Source organism: Desmodus rotundus, chromosome 2 (assembly GCF_022682495.2).
Source record: "Desmodus rotundus isolate HL8 chromosome 2, HLdesRot8A.1, whole genome shotgun sequence".
NCBI classification, from domain to species: domain Eukaryota; kingdom Metazoa; phylum Chordata; class Mammalia; order Chiroptera; family Phyllostomidae; genus Desmodus; species Desmodus rotundus.
This window is the reverse complement of record NC_071388.1, coordinates 25,221,176-25,232,646: the sequence shown is the minus strand read 5'-3', so window position 1 is coordinate 25,232,646 and position 11,471 is coordinate 25,221,176. Positions and strand designations below refer to the sequence as shown.

The 11,471-nt window shown below is 45.4% G+C and overlaps 1 long non-coding RNA gene across 2 annotated transcripts; it reads right to left on the bottom strand.

The window, feature by feature from the left end:
- Positions 1–1,463: 1,463 nt before the first annotated feature.
- On the bottom strand, positions 1,464–10,497 carry LOC128780192 (uncharacterized). 2 transcript variants are annotated; one of them, XR_008426112.1, is made up of 3 exons: positions 10,424–10,497; positions 9,924–10,134; positions 1,464–9,255 (listed from the first exon to the last, which is right to left on the bottom strand). It is a non-coding gene; the product is annotated as an uncharacterized lncRNA (long non-coding RNA). The 2 variants fall into 2 exon arrangements; XR_008426113.1 differs by having other exon boundaries at positions 1,464–7,631.
- Between the last annotated feature and the right edge of the window lie 974 nt (positions 10,498–11,471).

Genomic DNA, 11,471 nt, shown 5'->3' with positions numbered 1-11,471 from the left:
AGAACCATTAGTTACACAATCCCAAAAGATCCATCGTCTTCTGGTTTGTCCTGGGAACATATCAAGAAGAGAAGAGAAGGCAAAATGCCTTCCACTGAATCTTATTCATTCCTACATTTAATTAATCATGCTGTTTAATGAATAGTTATCAAATACCTATAAGTGGCAGGCACTGTGCTGAGTGCCAGGAATGATAGCAGTGAATAAGACAGCTGAGGTCCCTGCCCTTGGGGAACTTTGTAATAAGGTACATTCTAGGTATTGACTTACAAGGGAAATGAGACAAGTTAATGCATTAGAAAGGGCTTGGGGTTTGGGGAGGGCTGCCTTAGCAGGAGAAGGTCTCCCTGATTGCCATGGCAGGATGAGCCCATCATGCGAAGACCTGCGGGAAGAGGACTCCAGGCAACGGGACCGTGTCATGCAGAGCCCCTGTGGTAGAACTGTGTTTGAAGAATGGAGAGAAGGCTGGTAGGGCAGAGCTCAGAGAGCAGATGTGGGGTGGCCTGGGACAATGAATCTAGATGAGATGAGAGAGGCAGGCGGAGGCCAGGTCTGGGAGGGCTTTACCGGTCATGGCAAGGAGTTTGAGTTTTATTCTTCTGATGCCATCTGGCCAGTCTTTAAGAACTGTCTTCCCTAGAGGCCTCAGTTTCATGCAAAGTCCAAGAGATCAGCAGGGTGAGCAAGGCTCTGCGTCCTCAGCTCACATCCTCACTTCAAACCAATATGCCTCCCTCTCTTTATCAGTTTTGCACATTTACATTCTGTGTAAGATTTAGCCTCTCAGAGACTTCAAACTTGTTATGGATGAAAGATGGCCAGACATTTCTTCACTCCCCCATTTAGAAGCAGAGTAATTTATTTACCATGCTCTTGCATCTGGTCTGGTCCCTTGATTACTTCAACCAAAGAATTAGCAGAAGTGATATATACTGAAGCCTTTACATGGACTGGCAGCTTCCACTTCCCCCCGGCAACAGGCCTCTTGGAGCCTCAGCTGCCATCTAAGAAGTCCTCCTACTCTGTTGGAGAGACCATTTGCAGAGAACAAGGAGCCAGCAACAAGGAGACCCAAGGCATCAGCAGATGTCCCCAGTTGGGCTGCTCCAGCCAGCTTGCATGCCTCGGAGCTATCCCAGTGGATATAAAAATGCCGTCTCGGGGGAAATAAGGGAAGGGTCAAGTAAAGGAACGTGTATAGAGGACCCATGGACAAAGACAGCAGGGGGGGATTGAATGTGGGAGGTGGGGGGTGGGTAGGGCAGGGAAGAGTAATGGGGAAAAAATGGGGACAACTGTAATTGAACAACAATAAAAAAATTAAAAAAATAAAAATAAACGAAATCTTTAAAAAAAAGAAAAGAAAGAAAGAAAACACCATCTTGGATGTTCTGTTTCCAGCAGACATCACGTGGAGTAGAGACAAGCCTATCCTGCTGGCCTTTCCATGGACCTCAGAATTGTGTTTAAAATAAAATGTTTTATTCCATCTCATTTTCTAGCAGTTTGACACACAGCAATAGAAAACTGAAGCAAATGTTTAAATAAAGAGTTGAAAACCACTCCTCTGAACAAAACCAGTGCTTCTACAAAGGACTTGGAAAACTTACATCTGCCGACTGGGGAGGCAGTGGAGTGGAGCGGACAGGACACCGACTTCGGAGTAAGACAGTCCTGGGGCTGGATCACAGCATGACATGGATTCTTGGCCTCCTCCTTTCTAAAGTACATGCCTTAGAGGGTCCATGTGAGCTGTAGTCAGATACTCTCTGTTTGCACCAGGGCACACAGTAAGAGCTCAATGCATCGTAAGTGTTCTGTCAGGGCCCTTCTAGCAGGGGGCTCACAGCAGGCTGCCTGGGTTGGGAAGCCCACTTTGGGGGGCCAGTACCCCGTCACTGATAGAGCCCATGTGAAATCACAGTGCAGGTGGCAGTGGAGCAGGACAGGTGCCCAACTTACTGTCAGTGTCCCTTACATGTTAGCTGGTTATGTGAACACAGTATTTCCTAATGTTAAATTAGTATTGAGAACATTTCCCCCTTTTCAGTTCTCTCTCATTCCTTCTGATAAAATCGAAGTATAAGTACCACTATAGTTTTGACACCTAATAACACCTAATAGTTATTACTATACCCACCTTCCCCCTCCTCTTTTTTTTCTTTTTTATTATTTCAGCAGAGAGAGCTTAATGAAACACAACTTTAGGTTTAGAGTATTTGGCAGGCAACAGTAACTAGCCTAACGTTGCTTGATATCATTGTCCAGTTTTCATTGTTTTTTTTCTTGCCCATTACTAGTTTCCCATTTTTGAACTTGACTTTGTACCAGTGTAAGATTGCAATGAAGGCATGCAGGCAACTGATGCAAATGCTGCTTCACTGAAGGTCCCCCAGGCTTTGACAACTCCTTTGAGTTGTCACCATCCAGAAAAGCTGATAAACCCACTGAGTGGTACTCTTCCCCTGCCACTGCTGTGGCCTGTGCACACCACAGGGCCAGGCCGGGATGGCCAGAGAGGATGACAAGTTCATGCTTAACACTCTTAACACGGCTCTTGGCATTCAGGCAATGGCTTCTTGGTCTCTGAGACTTTTTCAGAGCCACACTGGTCCATGAGCCACCACACCTGCCTCAGGACTCCTGCCCGGGGAATTCTGTTGGTTCAGCTCTCTCTGACCTTCCCCCTGTCTGCAGCGCCTGCCTCCCTAATGCACTCAGCACTTTTAGCTGTGCTATGATAGTCTCAAAGGGCACGGAGATGAGAGCTTTGCTGAAAATGTGCATGTTCTGCAGAAAAGGGCCACAGAACACTTAGAGAGGAAAAGGACAAAAAGATCAAAGTGGTTTTGGAACAGAAGAGAGAAGGAGGTGCTATAAAATTTGAATGAAGTGCCTTGAAAAAAGAATCAGGAGAAGGGAGATAGCTTTGTTTAGTTGTTACATTTACGAGGGGAAAAATGACAAGAAGAGGGATAGTCACCCTTCAAATTACAGGCTGCTTGTGTCAATCTGATGAAAGCATTGAAACCTACTACAGTGCTGATCTCAAGCAGCAGGTGTGACTGTAGCCGTTTTATCAGTGACACAGTGTCTCAATGGCTGTTTTGTCCTCTCAGGTTTCTGCTCTGTGTCACCTCCTTAGTGAGGCCCTCCAGGATCACACCATCTAAAATAATGCTCTCCCTTCTCTCTGGCTCTCACCTCCATTTTCCCTCAGCACACTTACTACTACATGCAGTTTTATTGGATCATTTATTTACTGTCATTCTCTTCCCATTAGATAGTAACTCGTAAGGCAGAGACTTTGCCTCTCACTTTGCATTCTCAGCTCCCCAGGCACAGAGGAGGCACCCAGCAAATAAATGTTGGGAGACTGAATTCAACCAATGAAGGTCTAAAAGTCCATAATGTGTGTAAGATAATACTAGGAACAAAAGATGAGTCAGATATGAATTTTGCCCTTGAGAAACTGTCTAATAACAATTGCTACCAGTTTCAGAGGGCTTATTGCGTGCTGAGTACCTTGTGCGTACTGTGTTATTTCATCTTCGGCAGCCGGGGGTGCTGTTAATGCGGACATTTTTAGCAGCAGGTATTGTAGACACTGACCTAGTACTAGGAACTGGCACTCAGAGATATTAAGTAATGTTGCCAAGGTCTGAGAACCAGGAAATGGGCAGAAGCAAAATTTGAATGAAGGTGTGGCTAATTATGCATATTTTTCTAGTCCCACTACAGGAGTACCTATTGCCCTACTCGTAAATATGTATTGCGAACCTCTTTTTTGCATAGAAATAAAATGATCTCCACTGTCAGAGAATTGTAGATCTCATGGGGGGAGCTGAGGACTTGGGGTCCAGAATGTCACCAGTGTACCAGCCAGCCTCTTCTCCCTCTGCTGTTTTTGCTCCAACAGGTGGTTAAGTCCAAAGTCCCTAAGAACAGAAACAAAGGAGAAGGGACAGAGAAGGGGGGGCAGGGGAGAGCTGGCAAACAGGCAGCTCTGAGGACAGTTACAGAAGCCGAGGGAACGTGCAGGGAGAGCCTGAGTCCTTGGACAGCTTGTTGCTCTGCACAGGGCCATCTCCCTTGTCACTCCCTCTAAGTGGCCTCCATCCTGAGAAAGTCTGGCCCTTGGGGTAGCAGCAGGCTGAGCTCTCTAGCAGAGGATTTCACTGGTCCAGCGGCACAGTTTGAATTTTCATTTCAGGTGATGGCAGACAGAAGTAATATCGCCACAGTCAAAGGGAAATGGGGAGCTGACCACCTCCCTGCCCTGCAGTGCTGGGCCTGGGGAAGCGGCAGCTAGTTCACCCCGAATACGCTCGGGCCCCATTTCCCTGCCTCCCACGCAGTTCACAGCTAGCAGAAGAGATGTGCCACTTCTGGTCTTAACTCTGCTCGTGGTCTTAGTGCCACGTTTCCCAAGTTCATAGTTACAAGTTCTCCCTAAATCACTTCTTGCTGACTCTATAATAATGGCTGCTATTAAGAATACCTGTCACACCTTTTCAGCATGAACAGTGTTTGACTTAAACTTCCATGAGCTTGGCTGTGGCACAATTTTATCTTGAAACTGCTTTGGAGAAAGTAATGATGATAATGAAGTCTGCTGTTCTGTCCCCTCAGCGATGTGACTCAAAGTATTCAGTAGCTTCCTGACACATAACCTATAGATTCTGAATACCATCTGCATAAGGAGACATTTTTGTATGTACCATGCTACGTAAATATTTCTCTCCCCATGTAACAAGAGGAGAATGAGACTCAAGAAAGCCAATAAACTGGTCTCATGGTTACTGAACAGTGGAGCTGGGATTCTAACCCAGGGAACTCTGATTCCAACGCTCATGCCTGAGCTTTGAGTGACAAGCTACTCCTATTTCATTCACTGTGAGAGCTACTCCACAAAATGAGAATGCTTAGGGAGCGTAGGGGCCAGATGAGACCACTAGGCAAGCCAAGGTAAAATAGTTTAAAAAGACAGTTTTAAAAAGCACCAGTGTATTTTTAATGCAAGAGATTTAAAATACTGTGGGAACCCAGACAGGGGGAGATGCCGAAGCAGAGCAGCCGAGAGCACAAGGCTTCCCAAAGCTGGGAGTTGAGGGAGGCCAAGAAAAATGGATAAGGGATGGGGCAAGAGGAGGGAGAAATGTATTCTACCCAAGGGAGAAACCCTTGCTGGCCTGGTTGGGGAGCCAGCCTGGGGCATTCAGAGCACAGGGAGAAACCACTCAGCAAAAGCTGTGGGCAGAGCGGTGGAGGCCGTGGGAGGCCTGGCTGAGGAGTCCCAGCTTGATACTGAGGCAGGGCAGAGCTATGGGAACAAAAAGGAGCGAGTCGGTTGCTCGAAGCAGGTATTGGACACGTTGAGTTTTCTTTCAAAATGGAATTGATCTGCAGGGTGTTGAAGGGCGATTTGACTCAGGAAAGATGAAGATCTGGAAGGTTGATTCAGGAGACCTCCTGTTAGGAAGTTAGTTCTGCCTCCTGACTAGCAGGCTACCCCTTCAATGACATTCCCTCTCCTGACTTCGAATGAGAAATGTGTTCGTGCACCGTTTCGGCTCTGCGGACGGCTGTTCTCTGGCCCTTTATCCCGGGTCACTTCATCTCTCTGGCCTCATTTACTTTATCTGCAAAATAACAGTGTTGGACCAGACAGTCTCTGGTAGTCAGCCATGGCGACCATGAACTCTTAATTTATGTTTACCCTGTCCTACTTTCCATGAAGCCATTCGGTTCCTTTTTTTTTCTTGTAGGATGTCTTGGGACATGTGATCAGGTTTCCTTTTTGGGGTCTATGGTTAGGAGGGAACATAAGCCTTCTGACCTACTTTTTATGGGGCCTGACCGCCTGTTTTTGTATTTTGGCCACAGCCTCATGCCTCAGGAAATGCAGTTCTCTTCATACACATTTAAAAATCACCTCTTTGAATACACACTGAAATCGTTTATGGACAAAATGATAGCATATCTGGGAAGGGAACCACACAGGCTACAACCCGATTATTGTTGAAGCTGTATGTGGGTTTCATTAAACTATCTGACAATTTTTGTATATGTTTACAATCTGACAATTTTTGTATATGTTTACAATTTTTCCTTCATAAGCAGTTAAAAAGAAACACACACATTTCTTTTTTGTATGCTGTGGCATCCAGAAAGCCCAACCGTTGAGGACCAGCACACGCATTTACTTGACACACGGGAAACCAGCAACCTTGGTACAATGAAGTGATTTACCGTGTGTGGTGGAGTCTGAGGGCACTGGCCTGGGATGACTGTGGACAAGAGCATCTCCCTTTATTGTGAGCGGTTACTTTCCTGCCGGCCTGAAGACTCCGCCTTTCATTTTTCCTTTCCCTTCCAAGTTTGTTTGTTATTTTATCTGTGGGCAGAGAGAGCTGCTCTTTCAAGGACCATAAAAGAAGGATAACAGAGCCCTCCAAGGCAGTGGTTTCCTTTCCTTTCCTTTCCTTTCCTTTCCTTTTTTCTTTTTTAAATGCACCACTTAGAGTAAGAAACGTACTTTTTATCACCACATACAAACATCACTGTCGTGTAAGCTTCATAAAATAACACCCTTTACTCAGTAGGGTGTTATTCTAATATTTTCTGTTCTGTTCTATTCTAGACTATACTAGTCCAATATTTTAAAAGGCTGTTGTGATCCACTAAATTGATTTCAGGACCCCCACTGGTTTGCAGCTTTCAGGTGAAAAAATGGTTAATGAAAAGATACACTGGGCAGGAAACTTAACATTGAACACAGCTGGCGTGGGGCTGAAGTCCCAGGCAGCTGGACCTCATTTGCGCCTGAGAGTAAAAAAGGCCTCCACACATTCTGTAAGTGGGTGGAAGGTCACATCTACAATGCTAGCCGGAGATTGACCGAGGTATTAAATTTCAGCAGATGTGTTAATCCTATCAACAGGGAGCAATTACAACTTTTAGGTCTAAGGTGGGACTTCGGTTGAACTGGGCTCAGCCGCTTGCCAGCCTGTAGTTTCATGATGGTAAAAAGGGAGCGGCCCCGTTGGCCACACCCCACTGTGGCCGCGGCTAAGCGGAGGCACTAGGCAATGGCATAAGGCTGTTCACGTCCTTTGGAACCAGATAGACCTGAACTGGAACCAGAAAGATCCATAAACTCTTAACTGTGTAACTTTGGACAGATCACTTAATCCCTCTGAATCTCAGTGTATCTCATCGGGATGGAGATAATAAAACTGTATTAAATGAGATGAAATACAACTACAGCATGTAGCCAAAATCTGACATGAGGGCAGACCCTCAGCAAATTTTGTTAATCTCTTCTGCTAGCACAGAGGCCACTCAGCCTAGTGCCCTGGGTGACAGATCTGCCACCCCTGCTTTGTCCAGGGGTTTGCTGGACAGCAAGGGAAGGCAGAAGACTGAAACAGAAATAAGTATGAAATGCCAACTAACCAAGGCAGAAGTCACATTTTCAGGCTAAGTGACTTAGGGAGCATCACTCACCAGCTTTAGGTCTCCAGTTTCTCAATCATGAAGTGAAGATAGGGGAAATGCCATGTTCTTCCAAAACTTTTGGCTCATGTTTTTTAAAGACATTGAGCTTCCTGGGTACCAGCTCAGACCTGTTGAATTGCAATCATCCCCACCCAATGCTCAGTAATTCACCAAATCTTTTCAAGTCTGCTTCCCAACTCTCTCTCCAAGCCCTCTCATTGTCTCCTCCTCGCTGCCCCACCTCTGTGCCTGTGGTAGGACTCCTGGCTTCCAGTCCTGCTTGTTGTCCATTCAGTCTCCGCTCTGTAGGCAGAGAGATGGCTTTACAGTGCAAAAGTGCTACAGAGACTGCTGGGCCCAACGTTCAATGATTTTTCTCTGCCTTCGGAACAAAGTCCAAACCCCTGCTGTGTCTGTCCGCAAGGCTCATCTTGACCTGGTCAGTGCCAACCTGTGCACCTTCTTTTTAGATCACCTCCCCAGGTCCTGGCCGGCCTAGAGTTTAGGGGCAGCAAAGATGTCTCTCCTGCTATTGATGTGGGCTGCACGTGGCCTGGTGCAAACCAGACGCTGAGTGGAAGAGCAGCTACCGAGTGCCAACTAAATCTTTTCTGTAAAGTTGTGGCAAGGGACCTCTTTTCTGGACAAAATGACTTCCATGTCCTATGACAAATTGTCTTTTAAAGTCCCTATTGTATTTTCTGCTGGTTGATTAGGGAATAAATTGATTATAATATAATTTCTATCATTTTTATGTTTTGGTAAAAGATGATTTAAAGAACCTTTTTGGATTTGGGAGAACAAATCTAGTCTGGGTGTTTTCCCCATTGTCCCCAAAATACTCCAAGTGAATGCCAGTCATTGCTCATTATTTCTAAAGCCTGATCCTGCACAGACATAATGACTGAAGATTCCCCTGAGCAGGAAGAATGTCATGCATTATGGTTTTTGCTTCCATTTAACCTGATTAAGTATTTGTTTAAGTGATTTGTGCTCTGATTAGAGGTGTCTGTATATGAAGTGCTCCTTGAACAAAAGTTATGGGTAGTCAAATGTAATTTAATTGGCTAATGCTCCATAATTAAGGCAAAACCACTTTACTTAAATAATTAGCTTGAAGTGGTTACAGTAGCAGAGTTAATAGATTTGCTTTTATTTCACTTGTGCTATGGAGGTTAGCTAATAACAGAGTGCTTGGTGACATGCTGTTCTACAGAACCTGGGATTCAGCAATTTAGGGTTCCAGGCCAAGCTAGTGGGGCCCCACTGCTGTCCAAAGAATGCATCCCAGAGCAGTAATCACCAGATCGAGCATTCCCCAGGGGTTTGTTCCAATGATTGAATAAGCACTCAAAACAGAGCATTTTGGAGAGAATATGGGTAGTTTCCCCAAGCATAGTGGTGCACACTGGAAGAGATCTCATTCACAGATTTTTCTAGAACAGCAATTCCGAAATTACTATGGATTTAGGACGCTGAGTTGGCATTTACAGGTCCCCCCAGCCAACCCAGGATTTAGTGTAGACAAAGGAACACTTAGTTATTTGTTAGTTAAGCAGGTAACAGAAAACCTGATTTAGAGTGGCTTAAACAAAAATTTCCCCTCTATAATGAAACATCCCAAAGTAGGGGGTTATTTGCACTGGTTCAGCAGATCAAAGATGTCCTCTGGGTACTGAGATGCTTTCTCTTTCCAGTCTGCCTCCCTCGCACATTGGTTTCCTCCTTGGACGCATCACCCCATACTCACGGCTACAGATCCAGCCAAGTATCAGGCATTCAGGTGACGAAAAGAGAGAGGAGGCAGGTAAGTCACTAAGCCCCACTTTATGAAGAGAACACAGGCTTTCCCACAGCCTGCTACCCAGCAGGTGTCTGCTTGCATGTCAGTGACTAGAACTGAGTCACGCCCCCCACCTCCCACAGCTCCAAGGAGGCGGGGACAGTGGGCAGCAGGTCTCTCATATTTGCCCTGGACTCAATCCTATCACAACAAATCCCCCCTTTGCTCCCTCCTTTTAGAAAACAAATATTTTGTAATACTCCTTTTTCCTGAAAGGCAATGAATAGGTTATAAAACCATTCTACAATATTTCCATCAGGTCAAAAGAATGCCTTAACTGTAACATAAAAATAAAAAAATCGGAGGAAAGTAATTTGTTAAAAATGTTAAGCATTTCAATGCCTAAATGCCTCCGTATGAGTTCACTAACAGGCAATGCTGTAGTCAGAGGTTGCACCTCTTAACAAGGAATAGTTGAGAAGAAAAAAGAAAGATCAGAGGATAGTTCATACGACGAGTGCAGGAACATGAAAGAGCAGAGGTTCAAGTGCGCACTAGAGTAAAAACCACTGTAAGATTGACTAGTGACAAACCAGACCTGTTGCATCTGATGGAAGAAAGCAGGAGAAAACCTTACCGGTCCAGCCAAATCACACTCTGTTGAAGTGGAGGCGATGATGACAGTGATGTTCTTTCCAGTGAGCCAAGCCTCCTTGCTAAGTGCAGGGTCCAAAGGAATTCTTTCTGTATGGCGGAGAACTGGGGAGGTACCACACACAGCCCATCTTCCATGTTGAATACTTAACATAAGATGGACAGTGTCAAGATGGACACTTAGCCTCGAGGACCTAAAAACCAAAACAAAACCAAAAACAAACCTTGGAGGCCTGTGCTTTAACAAGCAATGGAATAGATGTTCTTGGAAAAAAAATCGTCATCAAAATGAGGTTGAAAAACATAGGCAACCCTCAAATAAATAAATGGATTCTCCCAACATAGATTTCTTATCATTAAGATAAATAAAATATTTAACATCTGGGATGACATGAAAAAAACAATAATTTTGAAAACAATGTTTAATAATGAGTTTAACTCATTCCTGGGTTTCATGCCTTATTTCCCCTTATTTAATCATACTTGATTCTCAGTCTGTTACCAGAGACTCAGATCCCCTCGGTCACATAACTGTGTGTGACAGCTTCGGTGCTGGGGTGCGGCCCTGTCAACGCAAACACAAGAGTGGCGTCCAGGAGTGATGTAATCTTCTGTAATAGCAAACAGCTCTTGGTTACATTTCAAAACATAACACAGACATGACACAGCATCGCACCACCTTCCATAAACTTATGCAATAGCAGCGCTTCCAGAAAAGTTTAGTGTTTGATAAAACTATGAACCAAATACTTTGTGTTTACATGAAAAGTGGAGTTAGACTGTCAGGTGCAGACGATACAAACCATTTTTTCATCTACACGAGTTTCCAACGGGCATAGGGAGGCTGTGCAGCGATGGTCTTTGTGCCACAGAATTCTCCCCCACATTGCCGGGTGCCCAGCACCCCTCCCCCATGCCCTGGTACCCCTCAATCATTGTAACACTTCCTGCCACCTCACCTGCCTCCCCCACAAGTTTCCAAAGCACCTTCTGTGTGGTTAACACCTTTCTGGAGAACGAGTAGCTTAGGTGAATTAAGGGCCACCTTGGGTTGCACATAATGTCCTCAGGGGACAAAATCAAGGAGGACAGGACACGGACACTGGGCCCCTGCCCTTACTTCCCTAATAATGTCATGTTTGCCACAGGGAATGAGTGGAAGGGAGCTCAGGCAGGTCCCTCTAAAACCCCTTATTGCGGAGGAGGAAGAGCTGGAGGGATGAGCTTCCATGAGGTAGTTGAAAGGGGTGAAATCGCAATCCCATCCCGGCCAGAGGTCCTCAGTGGCACTCACTCCCCATTCCCAGCAGGAGCAGATGTTGGAACCAGCTATGAAGCATGTTCCCAATGTGGGCAGTGGTGGCCGAAGAAGGAGAAGATGGCCCTTGAACCTAGGGCTGCATGACAAAATCTGAAAAGGAACTTCTGCATGGGACCATAGAGCCAAAAATCTGCCTCCAGCCATCAGGCCCCACCTACGTCCCACTTGAAACCAGACCTCTAATCTGGAAAAGCAGAACCACAGAAAATT